Here is a 26,075-nt window from a genome sequence, read left to right as displayed (position 1 = left end):
ACTGAAAGAGAAGGGAAGAAAAGGGAACTCTGAGAGCATTTTGTTGTTGTTTGTTTTGTTTTTTGTTTTCTTCTCTTCGATTTTACCCTCTTTATTTCTCCTCTACCCCTCCTCTTCTGGTCCTCCAGAAGAAACCAAGACCTTTGCATGAAATAGAACTGAGTCACCAGAATAATATAATATAAAGGAATTGCATAAGCCACCCCTCTTTTTTATTTCTCTCTATATATATTTTTTTATCTTTCTTGCTTCCTTTTTATTTTTCTTCATCCCTCTCTTTCTCTTTCAACCTCCTAATTTTTACTTCTTGTAATTTTCTAAACACATATGTGTTTGTTTTTATGCATTCTACGGTCCTCCCACATACTTGTCTCCCCTAAATTACCTCCTGTCTATTCCCCTGCTACTAACCCTCTTGATTAGAGTTCTCCTCCAAATTTCCTAAGTTTTATTAAACCCATTGCCTTCACATCTTTCACCCTTAGCATAAGGTCAGATACCTGACCTCCAGTTCAATGTCCACCACCAGAAAGTGTACACCTACCATGAAATTACTGATTTTATTTTAAATTATTCTTGAATCCAACATTACTAGACATTGAGACTAACTATAAATGTCTTAAGAGCAGTAATTTACACATAGGTGATGTATTGTTGATATTGGGAACTGTCAACATTGTCCTACCCCACAAAGAAGGGATCTTGGAATATACAAGAGCACTACAAATCTATAGGGTAAAAAGAATAACACACCAGTCCCATAGAGCAGGAAAGAAATACCAGCAACATGAAAAGACAAGGGAAGAAAATACCACAAACAATGGAAGACAATACATCATTAGAAGAATTATCAGAAACAGAAAAAAATGAGAGAGAAAGATTTCAGGATTTACATTATTCAGATGTTTGGGAATCTCAAAGAAGACATTAGACAACAAATACAGAGAGTGAAAGATCACTTTGACAATGAGCTACATAAACAAATCCAAGAAGCAAAAGATGACCTCTACAAAAATCCTTGAAATGAAAGAAATAATGAACCAAATTAAAAACACAAATGAGAGCATCACCAGCAGAATATACAACTTAGAAGATAGGACAGCAGACCACGAAGACAAAGTATATCATCTTGAAAAGAATGTAGACAGCACAACAAAAATGATAAGAAACCCCAAGCAGAAAACCCAAGAAATATGGCATAGCATAAAAAGACCAAATTTAAGAGTCATTGGGATAGAGGAAGGCACAGAGGTCCAAACTAAAGGAATGAACAATCTATTCAATGAAATAATATCAGAAATACTTCCAGACATGAAAGATGAAATGGAAATCCAAATCCAAGAAGACTATAGGATACTGAATGCGCAAAATCACAACAGACCCACACCAAGACACATTATAATGAAAATGCTCAATATACAGATATAGGAGAGAATTTAAAAGCCACAAGAGAATGGAATCAGATTACTTATAGGGGTGAACCAATTAGGATAATGGCAGATTTTTCAACACATTCCCTGAGAGCTAGAAGATCCTGGAACAACATATTTCAAACCGGAAAGATAATGGGTTCCAAACAAGAATCTTGTATCCAGCCAAACTAAGCTTCAGATTTGAAGATGAAATAAAACTTTCCATGATAAACAAAAGTTAAAAGAATTTACAGCTAGAAAACTGACACTAAAACACATCCTTGGCAAACTATTTCATGAAGAGGAAATGAAAAACAACAATGATAACTTGCAGAAGGAGGTAGTACACTAAAAGAAAAACTAATCAAAGAGGAAACCAAGTCATGTTAAGTAACAAAAATAAACAAATATGACTGGAAATACAAACCGTATCTCAATAGTCACCCTAAATATTAATGGCTGAAACTCACCAATCAAAAGACATAGGCTAGCAGATTGGATTTTTAAAAAAGATCCAAGAATATGATGCCTGTAGGATAGTCATTTGATAGGAAAAGACATACACAGACTGAAGGTGAAAGGTTGGGAAAATCATACCACTCACATAGAGTGAGGAAGCAAGCAGGGGTCTCCATACTCATATCAAATAAAGTAGACTTCAGCCAAAGCTAATCAAAAGGGATAAAGTTGGACATTACATACTGTTCAAGGGAACAATACACCAACAAGACATAACAATCATAAATATATATGCCACAAACAATGGTGCAGCTATGTTCATCCAACAAACTCTTCTCAAATTCAAGAGTCAAATTGACCTCCTAGCACAATAATCTTGGGAGACTTTAACCCACCTCTCTCACCACTAGACAGATCTTCCAAACAAAAGTTAAATAAAGAAACTATAGAGTTCAATAACACAATATCTTAGACTTAACTGACATAAATAGAATATATCAACCAGCATCAAGCAGGTAAGCTTTCTTCTCAGCAGCCCATGGATTTTTCTCAAAAATAGACCATATACTATGCCACAGGGCAACACTTAGCAAATACAAAGGAGTAGAGGTACTTCCATGCATTTTATCAGAGCATAATGGAATGAAATTGACAATAAACAACAAACTAAAGATTAAAAAATTCTGCATTACATGGAGACTGAACAATATGTTGCTGAATGAACAATGGATTACAAAAGACATCAAGATGGAGATTAAAAAATCCTTAGAGGTAAATGAGAGCACAGACACAACATATCAAAATCTCTGGGACACTATGAAAGCAGTACTAAGAGGAAAATTCATTGCATGGAGTTCATTTCTTAAAAGAAGAAAAAGACAACAAATAAATGACCTCACACTACACCTCAAAGCCCTTGAAAAGAAGAACAAATCAGCAGCAAAAGCAGTAGAAGGCAACAAATAATTAAAATCAGAGCTGAAATCAATGAAATCAAAACAAAAGAAACAATGGAAACAATTGACAAAACTAAAAGTTGGTTCTATGAAAAAATAAATAAAATTGACACACCCTTAGCCATGCTAACAAAGAGAAGGAGAGAGAGAACTCAAATTATTAGCATATGTGATGAAAAAGGCAATAACACAACAGACCCTACAGAAATAAAGAAGATAATTAGAAATTATTTTGAAACCTTATCCTCTAATAAAATAGAAGACAGTGAAGGCATTGACAAATTCCTTCAGTCATTTTGCCAGTCATGCCCAGATTGACTCAGGAAGATACACACAACTTAAACAGACCAATATCCAGTGAGGAAATAGAAGAAGCCATCGAAAGACTACTAATCAAGAAAAGCCCAAGACTGGATGGCTACACAGCTGAGTTCTACAAGATCTTTAAAGAAGAACTAATACCAACACTCTTCAATGTATTTCAGGAAACAGAAAAAAGAGAGAGTACTTCCAAACTCATTCTATGGGGCCAATATCACCCTGATTCCAAAACTGGACAAAGACACTTCAAAGAAAGAAACCTTCAGTCCAATATCTCTAATGAACATAGATGCAAAAATCTTCAATAAAATTCTGGCAAATCCAATGCAAAAACATATCATAAAGATTGTGCACCATAATCAAGTGGGATTGATCCCAGGGATGTAAGGTTGTTTCATCAAACAGAAATCAATAAATGTAATTCAGCACATCAATAGACTTACAGATAAGAATCATGTGATCATCTTGATAGATACAGAAATGCATTTGATAAAAGACAGAACCCCTGTATGTTCAAAACTCTAGAAAAACCAGGGATAACAGGAACATATCTCAACATTATAAAGGCTATCTATGCTAAGCCTCAGGCCAATATCATTCTAAAGGGAGAACAATTGAAAGCATTCCCTCTAAAATCTGGAACAAGTCAGGGATGCCCTCTCTAACCACTTCTTCTGTATTTTTTTTTAAGAGATAGAAAGAGAGAAAGAGAGAGGAGATTTTTTTTTAATATTTATTTTTTAGTTTTCGGCAGACACAACATCTTTCTTTGTATGTGGTGTTGAGGATGGAACCCGGGCCGCAGGCATGCCAGGTGAGCATGCTACCGGTTGAGCGTGCTACCGGTTGAGCCACATCCCAGCCCACTAACCACTTCTATTCAACATAGTTCTTGAAACACTGGCCAGATTAATTAGACAGATGAAAGAAATTATAGGAATAAATATAAAAAAATGAAGAACTTAAATTAGCACTATTTGTTGATGAAATGATTCTATAATTGGAAGACCCAAAAAACCTCCACCAGAAAACTTCAAGAAATAGTAAATGAATTCAACAAAGCAGCAGGATATAAAGTCAACACGCATAAATCAAAAGCATTTCTGTATATCAGTGACAAATCCTCTTAGCAGGAAATGAGGAAAACTCCCCATTCACAATATCCTGAAAAAAAAATAAGATACTTGAGAATCAACAAAAGAGGTGAAATAACTATACAAAGAAATCAACAGAACCCTAAAGAGAGAAATGAAAAGAAGACCTTAGAAGATGGCAAGATCTACCTTGCTTATGCATAGGCAGACTTAATATTATCAAAATGACCTATTACTAAAAGCACAATACAGGTTTAACACAATTCCCATCAAAATCCCAATGTCATTCCTCATTGAAATAGAAAAAAGCAATCTTAAAATTCATCTGGAAAAATAAGGGATCCAGAATACCTAAAACAATTCTAAGCAGGAAGAACGAAGCAGGTGGTATCACTATACCAGACCTTAAACTATACTACAGAGCAATAGTAATAAAAACAGCATGGTATTGGCACCAAAACAGGCTGGTAGAGCAATGGTACAGAATAGAGGACACAGAGACTAACCCACAAAATTTCAATTACCTTAGAGTAGACAAAGGAGCCAAAAGCATGCACTGGAGACAAGAGAGCATCTTCAAAAAATGATGCTGGGAAAACTGGAAATGCATATGCAACAAAATAAAATTGAACCCCTATCTCTCACCATGCACAAAATTTAACTCAAAATAGATCAAGGACCTAGGAATTAAACCAGAAATTCTTCATCTAATAGATGAAAAAGACGGCCCTAATCTTCATCATGTGGGATTAGGCCCCAATTTCATTAGTAAGACTGCTATAGTACAAGAATTAAAAACAAGAATCAATAAATGAGATGAATTCAATCTAAAAATTTTGTTCTCAGCAAAAGAAACAATCTGTGAGGTGAACAGAGAGCCTACACCCTGGGAGCAAATTTTTACCCTTCACACATCAGATAGAGCACAAATCTCTAGGGTATATAAACAACTCAAGAACCTAATCACCAAAAAAACAAATAATCAATAAATGGACCAAGGACCTGAACTGACACTTCTAAGAAGAGAATATAAAATCAATCAACAAATATATGAAAACATGCTCATCACCTCTAGCAAGCAGAGAAATGCAAATCAAAACTACTCTAAGATATCATCTTACTCCAGTCAGAATGGCAGCTATTATGAAGACAAACAAAAACAAGTGTTGGCGAGGATGTGGGGGAAAAGGTAAACTCATACATTGCTGGCAAATTGGGAAAGCAGTATGGAGATTCCTTGGAAGTCTTGGAATAGAACCACCATTTGATCCAGCTATTCCACTTCTCTCACTTTACCCAAAGGACTTAAAAACAGCATACTACAGGGACACAGCCACATCAATGTTTACAATTCACAATAGCTAAACTGTGGAGCCAACCTAGATGTCCTTCAGTGGATGAATGGATTAAAAAAATGTGGCATTTATACACAATGTAATACTACTCAGCATGAAAAAAGAACAAAATCATGGCATTTGCAGGTAAATGGATGGTGTTGGAGAAGATAATGCTAAATGAAGTCAGCCAATCCCCAAAAAACAATGCCAAATGTTTTCTCTGATATAAGTGGGGTGACTCATAGTTGGTTTGGGAGGAACAGCATGGCAGGATGAGATTAATTCTAGATAGGGGTTGGAGGGAAAGGGAGGGGGAAAGGAATTAGCAAGGATGGTAGAATGTGATGGACATCATTATACAAAGTACATATATGAAGACTTGAAATGGGTGTCAACATACCTTATATACAAACAGAGATATGAAAAATTGTGGTATCTATGTGTAATAAGAATTGAAATGCATTCCAGCGTTGTCATGTATTTAAAAAAATTAAATCAATTTTAAAAATAAAGAAATAGCTTCACTAAATACAAGAGAGTCTACTTTGGATTCTATTTTATTCTGTTGATTTGCATGTCTTTTCCTAGGCCAATATCACACTGTCTAGAATCCTGTAGCTCTACAGTGAATTGTAAAGTCAAGCAGTCTAGATTCTCTAAAATTTCTTTGGCTCTTCCATATCTTTAACATTTTCATATAAACTTTAGAATCAACTTGTTAATTTCTGCATAAAAACATGCAGGGTTCTTCCAAAATCCTATATACTCGGCAATAAACGAGAATAAAATCATGGCATTTGCAGATAAATGGATGGTGTTGGAGAAGATAATGCTCAGTGAAGTTAGGCAAGCCCAGAGAAACAAATGTCAAATGTTCTTTCTGGTATAAGGAGGCTGATTCATAGTGGGGTACAGAGGGGGAACAAGGGAGGACTCTGGAGCAGAGGGGTGGGAGGGGAAGGGAGAGAACATGGGGTTAGAAATGATGGTGGAATGAGAAGGTCATCATTATGCCAAATACATGTATGAAGACACGAATTGGTATGAATATACTTGGTATATGACCACAGATGTGAACTATTGTGCTCTATATGTGTAATATGGATTGTAATGCATTCCACTGTCATAAGTAAATAAAAAAAGAAAAAAAATGTTTTATAAGAGATCAATAAATGAGATGCTTTTTTATGTTAGAAATGCAAAATAGTAGCTTTTTGTAATATATAAATAATCTCAAAGTCTAAAAATTATTCCAAATACAATATCATGTGGTATATGTTTTTGTCATTTTACCCTTCTTACATACTAACATTTCTGTTGTAAGGACCCAGCTCCCTTGGAACATTTCAGCAACCATTAATGGCAAAAGCAGCTGCCACCCATGAGTTCAGAAAATGGATATTTCCCACAAGATGTAGATACTGTGAACGCATTGTCATATTTCGAGGTCTTAAATGCGAACAGGTAAGATCTTTTTGGAATCACAATTTTTCTTTTGCTATATACTTTTTTGTTATGATTTTACTTATTTGGAGATGTGTGTGTCCACACACAAACACACATATAAATATATATAAATTTGTTGTTTGTACTCCTGGGAATGAAATTCAGGGTCTTGCACTTGCCATATTTTTAGAAAGAGAGAGAGAAGAGAGAGAGAGAGAGAGAGAGAAATTTTTAATATTTATTTTTCAGTTTTCGGTGCACACAGTATCTTTTTTTAAATTTTATTTTTATGTAGTGCTGAGAATCGAACCCAGCGCCCCAGCACACACCAGGCGAACGCATTACCGCTTGAGCCACATCCCTAGCCCATCTACCCTTTCTTAAAATTGTGTTTTGAAATGGGTTCTTGCTAGATTGGTCTGGCCTTTATCTTGTGAAATTCCTTTTTCAGCCCCTCAAGTAGCTGGAATCATGGGCATATGCCATCACACCTGGCTTGCCAGTACATTTTTAATAAAGTCCCACAGTTTATTTCTATAGTTTTCTACTTTGTTTTGCTGTTAAATGTAATTCACAAACCACAAGTAGTACTTCTTAACTTATTTTTGTCATTATTAGTTGGCCTGCATTTTGCTTAGTTGTGAATAATTTTAAGGTGAGTCAATCAGTTTTCAAATATCATTTTCTTATGGTGTCTTCTTGTCTGCCATAAAAAATGCATGGCAAACTTAACCATCATTTGCGGACATCGGAAACTTCAGGGGAAAATACACTTATTTGGAGCAGAATTGTCCTGTGTTGCCAAAAAGGAGCCAGATGGCATTCCTTTCATAATCAAAATGTGTACTTTAGAAATTGAAAAGACTGCCTTGTGTTTACAAGTATGTTGTTTACTCTTAAAACTCTAAAAACATAAATGCCTTTGTAATATGTTTTAATGAAAAAGAGACTAAGAAAATCAGCACTGCCACAGTCCGGCTGTAGCAAAATAACCGGGGGGGGTGACGAACAACTTGTATACATTGATACAGCAGGAGTGGGAGCCGTATATTGTAGGACAGGAGGGGTATATATACATTCCACACAGCTTATCTTAATTAACATAAACTAGATACAGTAGTCAACCAATAAGGAATCTCCACACTTAATGGCTCACTGGCGCCACCTCACAAACCACTCCCTCTGGCAAAATGCCAGGCGCCATCCTGACTTGTTTACAGACCCTAACACAGCACTCTCTATTTGTATGTAATAACTAAATTTATTAAAATTTATTTGGAAAATGTTAATTTATTTGACTTCAACTTGTATTTTTTAAATACTAATAAAAATTGAAGTAGATACATTAACACTGTCTAGATGTCTGCATTTAGCCCTTTGTATTAAAGTAAAATATTGCATTCTGTTTTTATTTTCTCAAGGGAATTTATCGAGTCAGTGGCAAAAAGGCAAAAATCGCAATACTGTGACAAGCTCTGGAAAATGGAAGGCATTTAGGAGATCTGTCTGAATTTTCTTCACATGACATCTGTGAAGTGTTAAAATTTTACCTTCACCAGGTAAAAGTTTTATTCTAAACCTACCATCAAATGCAAAGAGCAAAAATATTTTATATTTCATATTTTTTCATTGGTATAAACTATGTCATCACCCCCCTCATTATTTTAAGATTTTATAATGATGTATTTTGATGTGGATATATTTCCATCCAGTATTCTGGCCATTCCATGAGCTCTGTCAGTTGTGAGCGCTTTAGTTTTGGGACCTTTTCTTGATTTTTATTGTCATTCTCCCACCCACCATCTGTCTTTGTAATTTGTTCTTGAACCTCTTGTTTGGAGATGTGTGTGTGTGCACATACACAAACACATATGTAAATGTTTATAAATTTGTTATTTGTACTCGTGGGGATTAAAAATTCAGGGCCTTGCACTTGCTTGGCAAGCATACTTGCCAAGTTCTCCAGTTCCCTTACCTTTTCTTTATTTTTCTTTTTTTCTTCAAAAACTTTCTAAGACATTTCCTTGTCTTTTTCTTCTTGAATAAGTAAATTACTCCATTTGTGAGGTCATGTTTTAATATTCAAGAAGTCTGATTTTCTATTCTTTTGACAACATTTTTTAAATGATTATATGAAGCTCTTTTATTGTGGATATTCATAGATTTTTCTCATTAAGGGTTCTTTTCTCTATTTGGCCTCTAACCTCTGTAGAAATACAATGTGACCCTCATATATAACATTAAATTTTCTATAGCAACATAAAAATTAAACATAAAGTGAAGCAAATTTTAATATAGCATTTAACATTTTGAATATCTAGTTTTTTAAATTATGAGGTATTTTGTTTATTTATTTATTTGTATTGCAGCTCTTCTTCTTTGAAATCTGGTATCTATTTTTCACTTACAGAACATCTCAATTTAGATCAGTTGCATTTCCACTACTCTTTCACCATATCTGACTAGTTGCCAGCATAGTGACAGCATCATTTTACACCTTCAATTTGTTCTTTTTCTACCCATTTTGATTTTTGTCTTTCATGGTGCCTAGATATATTAGAGTTTGGACTTGAAATCACTTTGGAAGCACTTGAACACATCAAGGCTTTTTAAAAACTTTGAACTTTACTATAAAGTAGTTTAGGTGGACTGTTTGTTATATGCCTAACTACATGTCTCTAGTTCCCTGTTCTGGCACTGGTGTGATCCTCCTGGGAAGGCATTTTTTTTAAATTCTAGATGGACACAATACTTTTAATTTATTTATTTATTTTTATGTGGTGCTGAGGATCAAACCTAGTGCCTCACACATGTCACATGAGTGCACTACCATGAGCCACAACCCCAGTCCCTCAGGAAAGGGTTTTTTCCTTGCCTAGAGATACAATACCAATACTGTGGGAGCCAGGGTTACTAAGATTGTAGGATCTGTGCTTTCAGTGTGCATACAGCCAACATATCCCATTTGAAAACAGTTACCTCTCTGTTCCTTATGATTGGCCTTGCCTCGATTCAGAGAGCCTCTGTATCCCATTGCCCAGAGAAAAATTTTCCAGAGTTTTAGAAAGGAGATTGCCCTAGTACACGGAGTGGAGACAGGATTCTATAGAGAGCTAAGCTTTCTCAGCTGGCCCACCTGCAACCTAAGCCAAGATCAGAGGACCTGGTAGTGATTGTACTCGTCCCTTTAGGATTCTGAAAATCATGTTGAGTGACAAAGGGTCAGTTCTCTTGGAAATGCTGCATCAGGACTTATTCATCTGCTCTTCTAATTGTGAATTGTTGCTTTTTATTTTCTCTATTTCCTAGTCCTTATGAGCCTACTGTATTTTAGTGGAATTGCAGGAGGGAAAGAAATTAAGTATAAATTGCTGGATCTACAATGTTAGCCCAGGAAAGCATTGATAACCCTTTAATCACATTCTACAGACCCCTCAACTGAGAAATGGAGTTTGATACTTTTGAATGACTGGAAGTCTCATAATGTGTCATCCTTAATCTTGTTTAGTCAGTCAGGGAGAGGGGATGAATTGGGTACAATACAATAAACTTGCATTCTGTTGAGGAATTTTTTATGTCTAAGACTTTCATTTGGGAAAGTGTGCTCAATTCTTGCAATAGTGTTAGAGAGTAGCCTTTATCTGACTCATTGACCTAAAGCTCCAAGAGATGAAGTGACTTGCTTCAGATCCCAGAGTGGTGAAGATAGAAACTGATCACAGGGCAACCCCCTAACTTCCCACAGATATTATAGGACATTAGGTAGCTAACGGTTCACTGAATTTTCTATTGTAGATCTGTAGAAACATTGAAATTCATTATGGCCAGTGGATATTTGTTGTAAGAACTTTTACTTTTGATCTATTTATGGCAAATCAGCCTGTTTTTAAGTTTCATGAGATGTTGACAGTATTTTTTTGTAGGTCATATTACCTTGTGCTGATCTTCATTCTTGCTCAAGTAAAATCTGTGCCATTTAGCACTTTGATATTTCTACCCCTTACTCATAAAAATCCATGGGTTTCTGATTAATTTTATAGATTTTGTGCACTATTCTATGTTTGTTCCAGTAAAACAGCTGAAGATTATGCTATTTGGGGGGCAGATGTGAATATAATGTGTTTAGGATAGAGATGAAGAGTTTTAAAATCCCATAATGAAGCTTAAAGTTTAAACTTCATTTAAGTTTAGAATTTCACTCATTATCTATTAATTTGTTATTAACATAAATATAATTTATAGTCAAGATTTTGATTTGCTTTCTAAGTCACTTCTCTACCAAACATATATATTTTATTTTATGGGCAGGGATGAAGCTCAGTACTAGAGTGCTTGCATAGCATGCTTGAGGTCCTAGGTTCAATCCCCAGTACTGAAAAAGATACCAATAAATACAGATTGACTTTAGATTTTGTTAATCTAAAGGGACATGCTAAATTATTTGTGTAATTCTCACTTATAGTTGACTTTAACAAAGAAAACAGGCAGAAGATTTTTTGAAAATATTTATTTTTTGGTTGTAGCGGGATGCAATACCTTTATTTTATTTATTAATTTTTATGTGGTACTAAGGATCAAACCCAGGTCCCCGCATGTGCTAGGCAAACACTCTAACTCTGAGCCATAACCTCAGCCCAAAGGTATTTTTAATATAATTTTGTTTTTTTTTTTTTTTTTTAGCTACCAGAACGATTGGTTTTATTCCAAAGGTACCAGGAATTTATGGAGCATGCAAATGTCATCCAACATATTAACCAAGAACAGGACACCAAAAGGGACAACTCTGAAGACAACACATCTCCAAATATGTGTATGGAAATCAACCAAATTCTTCTCAAAACCAAGGACCTTCTAAGACAATTTCCACCGTCCAATTTTAACACTCTACATTACCTTAAGAGGTAAGAATTTTTTTTACCATCTTAACCATTTTTAATTGAACAGGGCAATAGTATTCAGTACATTTATATTGTTGTGTTATGATTTTCAAAATGATATTTAGGATGTTTTCATTATGTTTTGGGTGAGGGAGACATTGAATACATGTTCATGCAGCAAACATGGTTCCCTCAGATACCTCCTGTGTGCCAGGCTCTGGCTGGTGAAACTAGGATGGAAACATAGGGTTTCTGCTATTTGTAAGCTTATCCTCTTGGAGTACAGATCTGTATATAACCACAGTTCAACATCATCCTTTTACTAGTAGCTGTGCACAGCTTGTAGGCATGCAGAGGAAGTTTTGGGGGTAGGGATAGAGCAGAAGAGGCAAAAGACCTTGAGTCTGATTTTAAGAACTGAGGGTTAATTTGGTAGAGAATGTGCAGAAGAGCATATTAGGCAGAGAGAAACAGACATGGAGACACAAGAAAGCATTTTTCATTTAGAAAATTTGATTTCATTAGGCTACAATATAGCAAATAGTAGCAGGAACTGTGCTACCCTTCCTAGAGACTTGGTAAAAAATCTTACCTACCTGGCAGATGAGTTGACCGTATTGTTTCTATACACACTAAAGAACTTGGAATCAGGAATTTCACATATTCAGATTTGCCTGGTAGACCTTTCTAACAGCAATTAAGATCTCCTTTTTAAAATTTTTTAAAATTTATTTTTTGTGGCTGGAATTGTGGCTCAGCAGTAGAGCATGTGCAAGGCCCTGGGTTCGAACCTCAGCACCACATACAAATAAATAAATAAAATAAAAATTATTTGTTCAAATCAGTTATACATGACAGCAGAATTCTTTTCAATCCATTGTACACAAATGGAGCACAAACTTTCATTTCTCTGTACATGATGTAGAGTCATACCACATGTGCCATCATACATGTACTTAGGGTAATGATGTTCGTCTCATTCCACCATCTTTCCTACCCCTTCCCCCTCCTCTTCCTTCCCTCTCCTGAGCCCAATCAATGTTCCTCCATCCCCAGAGACCCAATTATGTATCAACATTTATTTATCAGAGAGAATTTTGGCCTTTCATTTTGGGAGATTGGCTTACTTCGTGATATTCACCAACTCCATCCATTTACCTATAAATGCCATTATTTTATTCCCTTGTAATGCTGAGTAATAGTCCATTGTGTATATATACCACAGTTTTTTTAATCTATTCATCTGTTGAAGGGCCTCAAATTATTCCATGAAATAGAAAAGGAGGAAACCCTTCCAAACTCATTCTGTGAAGCTAGTATCACCCTGATACACAAACCAGCAAGAGACACATCAAGGAAAGAAAATTTCAGACCCATATCCCCAATGAACACAGACGCAAAAATTCTCAATAAAATTCTGGCAAATCACATACAAAAAAATATGAAAATCAATGCACCGTGATCAAGTTGTCTATTCCAGGGATGCAAGGTTGGTTTGACATACAGAAATCAATAAATGTAATTCATCACATCAATAAACTTAAAGAGAAGAATCCTATGATTATATCAATTGATGCAAAGAAAGCATTTGACAAAATATAGTACCTTTTCAGGTTCAAAACATTAGAAAAACTAGGGGGAGTAGGAATATACCTCAACATAGTAAAAGCTCTCTATGCTAAACCTAAGGCTAACATCATTCTAAATGAAGAAAAATTGGAAGCATTCCATCTAAAAATTGTTCAACATAATCCTTGCCACTCTAGCCAGAGCAATTAGATGAAAGAAATTCAAGGGAATACGAATAGGAAAAGAAGAACTCAAATTATCACTCTTTGCCAACAACATAATTTTAAACTTGGAGGATCCAAAAAACTCCACCAGAAAACTTCTAGAATAATAAATGAATTTGGCAAAGTAGCAGGATATAAAATTAATACCCATAAATCAAATGCATTTCTATACATCAGTGATGAATTCTCTGAAAGACAAATAGCAAAACTACCCCCATTAAATATATATATCACAGCTTTTTTACCCATAGATGAATCTAGTATCATCCTGATAGCTAAACCAGACAGAGATATATTTCCTTAGATAGTCATAGAAATAACAAGCTGAGAGTGTTTGAAGTAAAACCAGAACATTGATAGTGGCAATAGAACAGAGAGATGTTCAGGAGAGAGAATCATTTAGGCTAGAAAACTAGCTGTGGGCAGCTGGGAGTGTGGCTAGTGATAGAACACTTGCCGAGCACATGTGAGACACTGGGTTTGATACTCAGCACTGCATAAAAATAAATAAATTATAGGTATTGTGTCCATTTCTATGTAAAAATTATTTTTTTTAGAAAAAAGAAAACTAACTGAGCAGTGAGAGAGAAATTGACACTGATGTTTCTGTTTCCAGTATAAGAAATGGGGAGTATATCCCACATACAAAGATAGAGCAATTTTTAGAGGTATTTTTCTTCCTTCTGCTACTGAGTTCAGTAGTTCCTTCTACTTACATGCATTTTATCCTAATATAGTACTCTGAAACTCAGTTTGGTGTGTGGTAAGTATCATAATGAAACAAAGTATTCTTTCCCTAGATGCACCAAACTTGAGCCTTGACAAACGTTTTGTAGTCTTCTATAGCCCAAGTTTTCTCCATCCTTCTCAAGTCATAGTAAACTACCATTAAGGACATCTATTAGGCAAATCTCATACACTTTATGGGTTCTTCTTTTCAGGGTTGTAGAGCATTCTGAAGAAAACCGATGAACTCAAAAAACTTGGGGGTGGTATTTGGACCCTGTCTCATGAGGCCCAGGCCTACAACCACTCCTTGTACCATCTCCTCCTCCCTTGTTGCATATGCCAATCAGGCCCTATTGGTAGAGTTCCTCATTATTAATGCACAGATGATCTTTGATGGGTCCCTAGAGCCACAAAATGTTTCATCTAGTACTGATGTTGTTGCACCTCAGGTGGGTAAAAGCCCTCCTTCCAAACCTGTAATATCAACAGAACATTCCACAAAGTCACAATATTTTTCTACAAAGCAAGTGAGTTTTGACCATTACAGAATTGGATTAAATTTGTAATGTTTATGTTAACAAGTTAATAGTCTTTGAACTGTTTGTTTTGAGGTGTGTTTTGCTTTTAGTTTAAAACTTTTCTTGTATCAATAGGATCTCCACACTGCAGATATTGAAATTGAAAATTATGAATTGGCTACATCATTTGAGAAATCAGAATGCAAGCAAAATGCCTTGGAAAAATGGGATGCATGTCTCATTGGTGAGTGGATATGTAACATATATCTGCATATTTCAAACCTTGCCAAGAAGTCATGATTAAAACCAAGGTGAGGGCTGGGCTTGTAGCTCAGTGGTAAAACACTTGCCATGAGTGAGGCCATGAGTTGGATCCTCAGTACCATAAAAAACAAATAAATAAAGATAAAACTATTGTGTCCATCTACAATACACATCCTTTAAAAAAAAAAAAGAAGGTGTATTAAGTTGAGGTAAGTTCAAACTTCAAGGTTTTATTAGTTAACTTTTCTAGCCATTGAAAAAGTTTATTTAATGTCATTTAAATGAATATCATGCTTTGTTTCTTTCTTGTAAAAAGATATCTTGAAATTCATAAATTATTTTTGTTCTCTTTCTGAGATTTGTTTTCACCTTTACTTCTTTGTCATCCATTAAAGTCAAAGCAGAGAAAAGAAGTTGAACTCCTGAAACTCCAAAAAATAGACTTCTAAAGTTTTTTGATGTCCCTTTACCTGTGGCCTAACTTTCACACATTAAGCACACATGTCTTCCATTTTCTTGGTTCCAGTCTTTTTGGTCACGGCTTTTTGATCACTTTATTTCAGTGAATGGTTTCTGGTAAGGGGGTTGAAAACCTTTCATTTGTTACTGCTTTAGTAGAGCTAAATCCAAATTTTTAAAAATATATAGCCATAAGTGTTAAATTTGATATATAAAATTAATGAAATATCAATGAGTGTAGCCTGAGAAAGTCTGAAAACAAAGACAGTCCATTACCTCTCTGCAAAGAAAAGCACTGGACTCACTGATTCCATTTATATAATTTGATCTTATTAGCACTTCTGTGCTATGAACCTTGGCCTCATTTAAGCCATAGCTAACAGTCTGAGGAAGGTAAATAATGCCAAGGGTCATGTCCCTAAATTACTGTTGATTCAGGATTTGAACCTCATCCTGTCTCATTCCTAAATGTAACCTTATTTCACTGTCCAAGGAAATTGGAATCCCAAGTAGGTATAGTAATAACAATAAATAGTGTTTAAATATTGTCAAGTTTTCCTTACATACCAGGTAATTCTGAGCCTTTTATTTAGAAGATCATTAACACCACATGCAAACATATCTCCACATAGGAGTTTGTCTTGACAGAAGAAGGCAGGTAGGGCTAGTGCACTAGGCTTGCCCAGGGCAGAACTGGAGCAGGAGTTGAGACAGCACCCAGGCAGCTAGAAGTGGTGCTAGAAGTTCTGCAGGACTGTAAATATGTTCTGGTGGTTGCCATCCAACCACAATGGCTCAGCTCCCTTCTATCAATGTGGAGAAGGGTCCAGGACAGCACATCACATGAGCACTGCCTGGGAACCAGGGAAGAGAGGCCAGCAGCCTCAGGTGAAGAAGGAGGTCAGATGAGATGATGACCTGTGATCATCATCAAGTGATGCTGCTGTGCGCCTGTCTGCAAACCACTGCCCAAGGATATGGGAGAAGGACCAGGTGGCAGGGATGAGAACTGTGGGCTATGAACAGGGCTGTTGGAAAGCCATCAGACCAGTGGCAAGGCACACAGTTGTCTGATGTTTCTCAGCAGTGAGAGGAGGATCATGGCCAGATGGCTGCACCTTTCTAGTAACAGGAGCTTCTGGGGTACATTCAGCAAAGACAGAGTGGGAGATGCTAGGGTTCTAGGTGAGAAAACAGGGACCTTGGGACCAGACTAAAGGAGAATGAGAAGGAGTTAAATCTGCAGTCTTCAGGACCAGTAGCACAATGGCAATTTTGACAGCTCTTCCACCTTCCTTTGTCCAGAGGATGTTGCCATGTATTAGTGGATCAGCTGGGAGATAATCCAAGTCCTCTCTGGTGTATTGCCCTCAGTATGGACACAATGTTGTTGGAAAGTAGATTAAGTGACAGGCGAAGTCCTTGGGATTCAGGACATGGCATTTGTTCATGTACAGAATAGTGTTACTGTTCTAGAGTTACCATTGTCTGCCTGTTGAAATCAGGAAAGTCTTAACACAGAATATATTCATTCATGGGTAGTATATTAAAACAAATTACTTCAGGAAGTGTTTTTTTTTAAATTTTATGTGCTTTGTGACTATTTGTTCTATTAAGATAAATTTTAAAAAGTAATGCTTTAATTAAAAATGTGGCTTTAATACTGTATGGATTTTTAATTCCTCTGCCTAGATGACTGAGAAAATAATGTTGGAAAAATATGTAAGACTGTGTTGTTTGAGAGAATGCCCATTCATAAAAAAAACACTGTTCCTTATTAACCAAGCTCCATGAAGTTAAAAAAAAAAATTTCTTCTTTTTCAAATAACAAAGAACTTGAATCATCATCACAAAAGATGGAAAATATGTGCAAAACCATGAAACAACTTAGTCTGAAATCTGATGTGGCAACAAATGATATACAGAGGCCTATGCCAAGCACCAAGATTAGATGTTTCTGTTTGCCTGTAGATAGGTTTAATCTTGCAAGCTCTCCTAATGAGAAAAACAGCAGAAATGTGGGAAATGTCAATTCAGACAAGTTTTGCCAGAACTTTACCTTTGAAGGACTTAATACAAAAGTTACCCCTACTACTGTTGGCTCCCAATTTAATGGTTTTGATCAGCAGATTCCACAAAAAACTCAGGGACAACAATGTGAACCAAAGAACTTAACTGGCACGAGTGCAGTGATTTTGCCCAGTGTACTCCAGGAAAAAGTGACAATGAGCATCAGGGTTAGTGGTGACCATTCCAGTGGTGCCACACAGCCTAACACGCCAGCCAGTTCAGCCAGAGAGGCACCAGTGAGACTGTCCTCTCATTCTCACCATCTTGCTCCTGCAAGAGCACCCAGAATACTGCAGCCCCATCTCAGGACAACATTTTACAAACCACTTACCCCGATCAGCAAAGTCAGGGGGACTGAGGAGAGATCAGCTTCACCTTCAGCAGCAGTGCCTCCTAGCACAGCTCTTACTCCCCTGAGTCATGTGGAGAAATCTGTTCCAGAGGCAGACAGCACATCAGCTTATGCTTTGAAGCCAGCTGCTGAGCCTAAAGAGAACTCTGAGGAGCTCGGCCTGCCTGACGTGAATCCAATGTGCCAGGGACTCAGGCTAAAACAAATGGAAGAGTTACAAGACCTTGAAATTGAAATGCCACAGTTTGTGTAGGGTTGTCCAAATTCAGTTTTTCTTTTTCTTGTTTCATTTTTATGTATTGTGTTTATTTTATGAAAGAATGTTGTGACAGAACCCCTTTCATATAGGATTGCCAAAGTGTGTATTTTGCCTTTTTGCCTTGTATTGTGTTTGCTAGTCATATAGTATGATAGTGTTTTAGTCATATAGAATGATAGTGCCTCACTGGTATTGTATTTAAATTCTGTGTTTTTGAAGTTATGCATAAAATAATTATTATAACTTTAAATTTAAAATAATTTTCTCTATAAAATGATTCATGTAAATGCATCCTTAATGTATAATATTGTACTCAACAAATAGGGGCAGTAGGTGAATATGAGCTTTATTTTGGAGCAAACCTGGTGCTGATTCATAAAATGCTTCTGAATGCAAGTGCCTGAAAAAACTTGATTGGGTATGAATATATTTTTCCCACATAATGTTCTAGTGCATCTTTGACCACTTGTGTTGTTATAACATGTATGGAAGCATTGGCAATTCACTTAACCTTTTAATATTTACATAGTGGACAAAAAGCTTGCAAATCTGTGTTTACTTGCATTCTACTTGTCAATTTTTACATATGGAATTAATACAATTGTAGAAAGAAAATACACTTCAATACTAAAAAGTTTGAGACATTGGTGGATACAACACAGACGGGCAGAGTTGAGGCATCTCGAGTGTGAGAGACCTGAAACCTCACTGCTGTCAGTTGCGCCCTGTTGCTGGATTGCCTGCGACTTCTGGCTGTCTGCTGAGGAGAGCAAGTGGCCAACAGCTAGGGCAAGATGAAGCTCTCTCTGGTGGCTGCAGTTCTGCTGCTTCTCTGTGCAGCACGGCTGAGGAGGAGGACAAGGAAAGGACATGGGTACGTGGTCAGCATTGACCTGGGGACCACTTACTGCTGTTTCAGGATGTTCAAGAATGGCCACTGGAGATAATCTCCAACAATCAGAGCAACTGCATCACGGTATCTTATGTGGCCTTCATCCCTGAAGAGGAACGTCTGATCCCGGATACAGTCAAGAATCAGCTCACCTCCAATCCTGAGAACATGGTCTTTGACAACAAGCCGCTCATTGGCAGCACTGGGAATGACCCGTATGTGCAGCAATACATCAAGTTCTTGCCTTTCGAAGTGTTTGAACAGAAACCTAAACCATATATTCAGGTTGATGTTGGAGGTGGGCAAACTAAGACATTTGCTCCAGAAGAAATCTCTGCTATGATTCTCACTAAAATGAAAGAGACTGCAGAGGCTTATTTGTGAAAGAAGGTTACACATGCAGTTGTTACTGTACCAGCCTGTTTTAATGATGCCCAGCAGCAGGCAACCAAAAATGCTGGAACTATTGCTGGCCTGAATGTTATGAGGATCATCAATGAGCCTACAGCAGCTGCTATTGCTTATGGCCTGGATAAGAGGGAGGGAGAGAAGAACATACTGGTGTTTGATCTGGGTGGTGGAACCTTCTATGCATCTCATCTCACCATTGTCGATGGTGTCTTCGAAGTCATGGCCACTAATGGAGATACTCATGGGGGAGAGAAGACTTTGATCAAGGTGTTATGGAACACTTCATCAAGCTGTACAAAAAGATGACTGGCAAAGATGTTAGGAAAGACAACAGACCTATGCAAAAACTCTGGCATGAAGTAGAAAAAGCCAAGCAGGCCCTGTCTTCTCAACATCAAGCAAGAATTGAAATTGAGTCCTTCTATGAAGGAGAAGACTTTTCTGAAACCCTGACTTGGGCTAAATTTAAAGAGTTAACATGGACCTGTTCCGGTCTACCATGAAGCCTGTTCAGAAACTACTGAAGGATTCTGACTTGAAGAAGTCTGATATTGATGAGATTGTTCTTGTTGGTGGCTCTATTCAAATTCCAGTTTCAGCAACTTGTTAAAGAGTTCTGTGATGGCAAGAAGCCATCCTGTGGCATAAACCCAGAAGAGGCTGTTGCATATGGTGCAGCTGTCCAGGCTGGTATACTCTCTGGTGATCAAGATACAGATGACCTAGTACTGCTTGATGTATGTCCCCTGACACTTGGTATTGAAACTGGGGGAGGTGTCATGACCAAAGAATACCAAGGAACTCTGTGGTACCCACCAAGAAGTCTCAGATCTTTTCTACAGCTTCTGATAATCAACCTAGTATTACAATCAAGGTCTATGAAGGTAAATATCCCCTGACAAAAGACAACCACCTTCTGGGTACATTTTATCTCACTGGAATTCCTCCTGTGGGGTCCTCCAGATTGAAGTCACTTTTGAGATAGATGTGAATGGTATTCTTTGGGTGACAGCTTAAGACAAAGGTACACAGAACAAAAATAAGATTACAATTATCAAAGACCAAAATTGCCTGACACCTGAAGAAATTGAAAGGATGGTTAATGATGCTGAAAGTTTGTTGAGGAAGACAAACAACTCAAGGAGCGCATTGATACTAGGAATGAGTTGGAAAGCTATGCTACCAATGCTGGGAAGAGTAGGCATCCGTGACCTCTCTCTTTCTCCTCCAGAGTCCCCCACACTATTCTGCCCCTTCCTGGCACAGTCCTGGGGACCCTTTAAGGAAATCAGCTCCTGATAACCCCCTGCCTCAAGCCTCTCCCAATGGACTCTGCCTCGTAAATATCTGGACACTTCAGTTTCTTAAAACACAGATATGACTATGTCATATCTAGAATCAAGGTTGGCTGCCTGTTTATTTCCAAATAAATTGAAATCATGTTGCTCCATCTGGCATCCAAATCCAGAGAGTCACTCTGCCACTGAGACTCCATTGCTGCCACTTGGATGCAGGTCCACTTGTCTCAGGTCCCAGGAAGGTGGGGCTGCTGGGAGCCCTGCATCAGCCCAGCTCTGCCTCCTCCCAAGTTCCTTCCAGGAGGGGATTCCATTCAGTGGTTGCAGAGCATGGATGCTTGCTTTAGGGCCTTACATGTGGGGACATAGAGATGGCCTCATGGCCTGAAAGGCAGAGGGTTTGGTTCTAGATGAGAAACCTTTTTCGTGGCAAATTTAATCTGTTTGCTTGAGAGTGAAAGAAGGCATTTATATGGAAGGAGGACTGAGTAGACGTGGAAGTCATAGATGGATCAAGTCTGATATGCAGCTGCCACGTGGAGAAGAGAGATGGTGCCTGCTGCTCCAGTCCCCCCAGCCAGCACCCACTGCCCTGAGCCCCAGGTGTCCTTGTCCAGGGTCAGCCAATTTGTCCTAACCCACCTCCTGTTGACTTCCCACCTCCTAAGACTGGTCCCTACAATACCTGAAACCTCTCCCCACCTGCTCTGTGCTCTCTACCTGCCTTCTCTCTGCCTCCTGCTGATTCCTTCTGAGCCCTGGTCCCCATGTCCTCTTTGTCCTCCCCGTCAGCCATGGCCTCATCTTCTAAGCCTCTCAGCATGCTGGTGATGGCAAGTCACTCTGTCTGTTCATGATGCTCCTCCAAGGGCCAGACCCACATCTAAGGTGACGTCCCAACACAACTATGGAAATGCTAGATAGCCTGCCCACCTGGAGCGCTCTGCCTCCTGTACTCAGAGTACAGATGAACACGACCACATCCACTTGTCCCCAGCATACACATGTCCGCTGAACTTCTAACCTGAGTGCATTTTTAACAGCTGCTTCAGTAGTCTGTACGAGCCCCTGTGCATAGAATGCTTGGTGACTTCAGTGCTGGCCCCCTGGGCTCCCCAAATCCTGCTATGCTGAAAGGGCACTGCCTGCCCTCAGGAAGCCTACACTCTTCTGGCTCATTCTCCTCCTCAGAAGCACTGCTGCTCACTGAGTCACAACTGACATGTTTATGTCCAACACTGGAACATCGGCCTTGAAAGGAGTGTGGTCTTGTGTAAGCATTCTGGTTTCCTGAGTACTCAGTAGCCTGGAATCAAAAGCATGATTAATACAAGCTGGTTGCATTACTTTTATTAATGACAATAAATGCAGTAGCAAATGAAGTAAATGCAAATGCACTTTAAAAAAATTTTTTTTCAGTCTTCTGACTAGTAAAGATGAATAATGCACAAATATGATTATGAGGCGGTAATTAGAAAACTGTCTATGTCTATATATCAATGTCTATATCATAGATTATATACATATTATATCTATATTTGCATAATTTTACATTATTATGTAGTGATCCAGATAGTAAAATTGAAGAAACTAGGTAGAAAGATATTCCAAAAATTAATTTTCTAGACTGATAAACATAAATTTAAATAAATTCTCAGCTTCAAATTATTAGAAAACAATGGAAAGATTCCTGTCCTAGAATCAAACCACACTGCAGATTTAACATTTACAATAATTTGTCTTTTTAAAATTATAAATAAAAAGGGAAACAACGTGGTTATACCTGAAGTCTATTTGCAAGTAATGACAATTTGATTATTTTATATCTGTGAAGAAGGTACTCAAGGCTTGTCAGTGACTCAATCTGATTTGTTACAAGAAGGATGAATTTCAAATTTCAAAAGGCTCAGTGTAGTGGAAGAGCTCTCTGTTTTACTGAAAAATAAAGAAATTGTCAAGCAGTATTCATATCTATGCTTGTCATAACCAAGTTAACTAAACAGTTAATGAAACCATCCCCTGGTGAGTGGAATGGTTGCTAGAGGCCACCCCATGGGTGAGAGAAGATGCTGAAGGAGAAGGAAGCCAGTGGATCTCCTGGAGCAATGAAATGCTATATGTCGTGGAACCCACTTATGATGGAACAGACCATGTTCAGGTACACTCTGGTTACACAGTTTTATATATTTTATTATTGCTACTAAATTAGAATAAGATTTAAAAATGCACTTAGTATGAAAAATAAGAAAGCTAATTTTGAAAAATAAGAGAAAGTGAATGTGGAGTTGATAGGGCAAGGAGGCCCTTTGTCCTTCATGATGAGGGGCTTTTGAGAGGATGGAAGAAAATACCAGTCTCACCTGCTCACTGTCTGAAGGCTCAACACTGCACAAAAACAGAGGAGCAGGATGGGGGAACTCCTAGTGTGTGCCTTTGGTCACTTATTCAGAAAGCATTTTTTAAGGACTATTAAGTGCCAGATAATAGATGCTACAGGTGGAAAGAAAAAAATACATCTCCACTCTTAAGGATATCAGTGAAAAATGAATAAATGGATCATAAATAACACCTGTAGACTGTAGAGCAGTACCTTAAATTTGGGGTCAGTCAGACTTGGACTCTCAAAAACTGACCTTGAATTTCAATCCCTAATAGCTACCCAGCATTCACACATCACTACAAGTCAAGGGAACAGAATAGTATAGATAAGAAGGTCTAGTGATCTCCTGCCCATCCCTGTTTATCCACACCCTATGATCAATTGGTTGGTTCCTCTGTTGGTGAATTTGCAATCCAGAGACGGCTTCTATTAGCAAAGTGGCATACACTACCCTAGTTTACATTCATACTGACGTCATGTTTAACCCTTATTTCAAATATATGTATTTGGAAAGACGAGTGGAACAATGGGCCTGACTATGATAGCCCCGTGTATGTTCATGGTTAGTTGTTTTGAAAATGGCTAATGCATTTCAGAGAATATAGAAGCAATTTGAATCGGTGGTACAGAAACTTAGTCATGTCTCAATCACTTGAAGGTGGTTCATTTACATTTATGCCGCACTTGTGGTGTGTGCAGGGTGCTGGGCATCAAACTCTTGCTGGGACCAAAGCTCAGCTCCCTGCTTCACCTGCCTGAGTCCCAATAGCCTGCAGCTAAAGCAATGAAATCAGCAGAGTTTCCTATGATAAGGGGAGTGATCTTCCTTGTGCTCTCTAGTGTGGTAGCCACTGACCACATGTGGCTATTGGGAAAACAAAGGGTTATGGTTCAAATTGGAGTAAAATATGCATAATATAAAATTTTCTATGTAAGCATTTTTAAATATGTGACATTAAACCATTGACGTTGTTGTGCCTCCATAGCCAACATTTATTGCCATAATTTTCCATCTCTTTAAAATATACATATATATGTATATATATTTTTAGTTGTTGGTGGATATAATACCTTTATATTATTTATCCATTTTTATTTGGTGCTGAGGATCAAACCTAGCACCTGCATGCACTAGGTGAGTACTCTACTGCTGAGCCACAACCCCAGCCTCAGAATTTTCCATCTTATGTACATAAAACTTTGGACTAAACAATGATTCTGTGTTCCTAATATAAGGAGAATCATGTAATGTTTGTCCTTTGTGACTATATTATTTCACTTAGTATACTGTACTCAAAGTTGATCCATTTTGTGGAATGCACTGGAGTTAATTAAGACCAAATAATATTCCACTGTGTATACATACCACATTTTGTTTATCCATTCATCTATCAATGAAAATGTGGAATTGTTTCACCTTTTGAATGTGCAGATAACTGAAGAGATATCTGTTTTAGTCCTGATGAATTTGTTTCTTAGTTCACTTACTTTTAATTACTTTAAATATAACTGGCAACGTGTCTGGTGGCTACCATACTGGGCAGTGATATCAATGGTTTGGCTGGTCCACAGAGACTTTCTGGTCACTGGAGTGACAGCTCTCAGGGAGAGAAAGGTAGGAATAGCTTAGTTGCTTTACACTGAGTCTTGTTGCTCACCAATTTGGTTGATTGTATTTTTAGTTGTGTTGTAGGGACAAAAGAGGCAAGGCACCGAAGACAGCAGGAAACAGTTTTATTTGGCTGCAGCAAGGTTCCGAGTGCACAGCCTTTGCTGTAATCAATCAATCCCCTGAACCCCGAGTTCAAGGAGTTTCAGAGTTTTATACTCAGCATGTAAGGGGAGGGGCTCAGAAGTTCACAGTCTGCAGAAGTTCACATAAAAGCAGCTTTTTCTTTCACTGTTCTGGGTAAGTTAACTCTTCAAGGACAGCACCTGAGAAGGGGAGAGCTTTTTCTCCCCTTTCTTTCCTCCCCCTGCCAGCTGATAACCATTGAGCCCAATTGTAACTTATCTTAAAAATGTAGACATCTCTGTGAATCCCAGCTCAAGGCCAGAGGCCTTGTTTGCACATTTCTTAAAGTACTATAACTGGATGCGTTTGTAAGGGGGTGTCCAGCACCTGGAGTGCTGGTATCTTCTCAGCCAGTAGCCAAGTAAACAGGGTGACATGAAAATAGGAAGTTTATCTACAGTGGACTCTTTTGCTGACAGTCCTAAAATCAGCCATGGTGAAGAGGGCTTTTCTGTGGAGAAAGGGGGTGCCACTTCAGTTGTACTGAAATATTGAGAAAGGATGGAACCCACAGCCACTCTGAGAGGGAAAGTTGCCCCTGGTGTGGGGAGACAGAGAAATGCACCTTTGTTTTTACTGTCATTCCAACTGTGTCCTCAGAAGCCATAGCTCCCAACCTGTCCTGTTGGTATTGAATGAAATACCTGCAATTGCTCTACCATTATGATCAATATCCCAGCCATTATGCTGGCAAAAGAGGCAGCAAATCACGTTTGTGTGGATTGTCAGACTTATTATTATAAGTAGGTGGCAGCCCATGCACTAAAAGGCAACCCAAAAAGACCGACATTATTTCAAATTAGAATCTATAATGCTAATACACATCTCTGAGTCTTTGTGCAGGCTGGAGTGCATTAATCTCCTGAATGATTTGCTGATATGCTTGCTGTTTGAGCATAAGTGGGGCTAAAAGGAGGGCTTCTAACTGAGAATGGTTAACACTTATTCTACAG

At 37.8% G+C, this 26,075-nt stretch overlaps 1 protein-coding gene and 1 pseudogene across 1 annotated transcript in view; both read left to right on the top strand.

Annotated features, from left to right (window-relative positions):
* The window catches only part of LOC107156538 (calcium-binding mitochondrial carrier protein SCaMC-1-like), a 152,436-nt gene that overhangs the window by 48,567 nt on the left and 77,794 nt on the right, over window positions 1–26,075 (top strand). The gene's annotated exons all lie outside the window — the stretch shown is intronic.
* Window positions 19,141–20,850, top strand: LOC107156518 (annotated as a pseudogene).

The sequence above is a fragment of the Marmota marmota genome, unplaced genomic scaffold, assembly GCF_001458135.2.
Source record: "Marmota marmota marmota unplaced genomic scaffold, marMar, whole genome shotgun sequence".
Classification (NCBI taxonomy): Eukaryota; Metazoa; Chordata; class Mammalia; order Rodentia; family Sciuridae; genus Marmota; species Marmota marmota.
Note: the sequence above shows the minus strand (reverse complement) of the source record. Positions and strands in the feature narration are given on the sequence as shown.